The 2,935-nt window shown below is 36.5% G+C and overlaps 1 pseudogene; it reads left to right on the forward strand.

Moving 5' to 3' along the window:
- The first annotated feature begins 1,943 nt into the window (after nt 1-1,943).
- LOC144455178 (U6 spliceosomal RNA) lies at nt 1,944-2,007 on the forward strand (annotated as a pseudogene).
- The last annotated feature ends 928 nt before the right edge of the window (nt 2,008-2,935 follow it).

The raw sequence follows: 2,935 nt of genomic DNA on the forward strand, positions 1-2,935 counted from the left end.
GTGAGCCCAGAAATCTCCAAGAATGTCTTTCCGTGAACAAGCTGGGCTTTAATGACCAGCATGTGCTTTTATAAAGTTTATCTTTTATGTCCTATATACACAGCAAATCATCCCTGCTATAAAACTGCACCTTATGCATAGGCATGGGGGGATGAGTTACATTAAATGTGAAATTAAAGTAATGCTTTTATATAAACATTCAATAGTGTTGAATGAAATACTCGACATGCTCAAGGAAACACAGACATGAGGGATCTATTCATTGGCTTCTTCACAACAAGGTCAGAGTCATTTTATAGTTGCTACCATAGCTTAAAGGCTAACTCTTGCTTTCTCTTTTCCTTAAGGAAATTATTTCTTTCTCTTTTTCCTAGATTTCCCTGTTGAGAATCTTTTGCTGACAAGAAGCCTACATCTTCCTCCCTTTAATTTAATCAAATTACTCCAATTAGACCCCCTTCCCTTAACATAATTAGTTTCTCTCTATTGTTTGCACTCTTCAAATACTGGTAAACAAAGATCCTACTTCTAGGAGTCCTATTTATGCAAGCTTTCCATACAGACTAAAATATTTTCCTTTCCTATCTTTCAGCCTGTAGGTCATTTTATTTAAAACTTCTTTAAACTGCCTCTATTTACGTCATCTCAGAAAGATTCTGAGAGTGAAAAATAAGTAAGAAGTACCAAAGTTTTGAAAAGGGTAGAATTCCAAATTTCTTTCCTAAGCTTGTTTTTTGGAACTTGGAACATATTTCCCAATAGAAAGGGTGCTATATGTTGTGGTCAGGTTTCCAATTCTTTAACCCAAAATAATACAGGCTTCAGTCATAATCTAGGCAGGGGCATGCTGGTAATTTAACAATAACCTGCTCTGGGTGGGTGAGTGGGGAGAGAAGTACCCCTGAGATAGTTTGAAAGTTTAATCTGCATTATTAACATTTTATATCCATTACTTTCTTAAGAACAGTTAATAAAACAATAAATCAAGCCCTGATTTGTAGCATTTGCTGATTTTGAGGAGTAAATGCTCACATTAAAAATTTAACAATCAGCTCTTTGAGCTCACTCCAGTGTACTGCTGAATCAAGGTGATAGATTGGGTTTACTTTCTTTTGATTAACCTAGCTATGTAAGGTTAACCTACCTCATTATCAGTAAGCTGGCAACTTGAATTCTTTAGTTCTACCAGCCCACAAAAAAAGGACAAAATGGCCTTTAGTGTTCTTTTTAAAAATTTTTTATTTAGTATTTTATTTTTCCTCACACGTAAAAACAATTTCAACATTCATTTTTAAAACTTTGAGTTCCAAATTCCCTCCCCACCCCTCCTCATTGAGAAGGCAAGCAATTCAATATAGGTTATACATGTGTAGTTGTGCAAAACACTTCCATATTAGTCATGTTGTGAAAGACTGTATTTTCCTCCATCCTATCCCCCCCATTTACTCTATTCTCTTTTTTCACCCTGTCCCTTCTCAAAAGTGTTTTGTTTCTGACTACCCCCTCTCCTAATCTGTCCTCCCTTCTATCACTCCCCCCCATCCCCTTCCCCTCTACTTTCCTGTAGGGTAAGTTAGATTTCTATACTCAGTTGAACATGTGTATTATTCCCTTTTTGAGCCAATTCTGATGAGAGTAAAGTTCACTCACTCCCTCTCACCTCCTCTCTCTTCCCCTTCAGTGCAAAAGCTTTTTCTTGCCTCTTTTATGTGAGATAATTTACCCCATTCTATCTCTCCCTTTCTCTTTGTCCCAGTACTTTCCTCTCTTACCCCATAATTTTATTTTTTAGATATTATCTTTTCATATTCAACTCACACCTGTGCCCTCTGTCTATATATACTCCTTCTAACTACACTAATAATGAGAAAGGTCTTATGAGTTACAAATATCGTCTTTCCATATATAAATTTAAACACTTTAACCTTAATAAGTCCCTTATGGTGCTTGCTTCAGCAGCACATATACTAAAATTGGAATGATACAGAGAAGATTAGCATGGCACCTTGTTGCCCGCAACCAGATAGTACACCAAATGGAAAGGCGGGAAATAAATGTGAGACTTGGGCCAGGCGGAGCAGTAGAGACTGACTCAGTTTATTCATCTAAGGGTATGGGATATATAGAGAAAATCTATCCTAACTTCAAAGAGTCCTCCCTGTGAGACACTCCCCGAAACATCTGCTAAGGATGTGACAACATACATTTCCTTGTTATCAGAGTTCCTAGATAGGGTTGTAAATTCCAAGGCTTTTTCCTGGCACTTGTATAGATGAGTGAATATGTAAATCTAAGGTTCAAAGAGTGAGAAGGAATGTCTCAGGAGCCTCCTAGTAGAGGGGATTTGGAGAGCCCTTTGGGTTAAAGCCTGGTCAAAGGTCAAACTCTGTCCTGGATCTTAAACCCATATTGGATTCTTAAGAGCGGCCCTCAACAGCACCTGTGCCAGGATGACATGCAAATTCATGAAGTGTTCCATATTTTTACAGAAGGACTTGTTTAAACCCTAAACCACCATTTTCTTCCAGTTGGGGGTATGATTATTCTATTCACTGTTTTGTACAAATGAAGAAAATGTTGAGTCATAAAAAAAAAAGTCCTTATGATTTTACTCCAAGCTTTTGGAGACACACCTATATGTTATGAATATTTCCTTCTAAAGAGAGGCATGAGGTGGTGCAAAACACCAAATAAAATTATAAAACAATTATAAAATTATAAAAAAATGAAATTATTACATTTTAGCAGATACACACACAATGGCTGATTACCAATAAGGTAGCTATTTCTGAGTCAGCCACACAAGTTTAGTCTGACAACTCACTTCTTAGAAGAAAGAGAAAAATCAATACCAAATTATAGGAAAGAATAAAAAGTTTGAAAAATATATGGCAACTCCAACCTCAGTGGTCTAAGTGAACTATTAATGCCAAAA

The sequence above is a fragment of the Phascolarctos cinereus genome, unplaced genomic scaffold (genome assembly GCF_003287225.1).
Source record: "Phascolarctos cinereus isolate Bilbo 61053 unplaced genomic scaffold, phaCin_HiC Scaffold_1;HRSCAF=81, whole genome shotgun sequence".
Classification (NCBI taxonomy): domain Eukaryota; kingdom Metazoa; phylum Chordata; class Mammalia; order Diprotodontia; family Phascolarctidae; genus Phascolarctos; species Phascolarctos cinereus.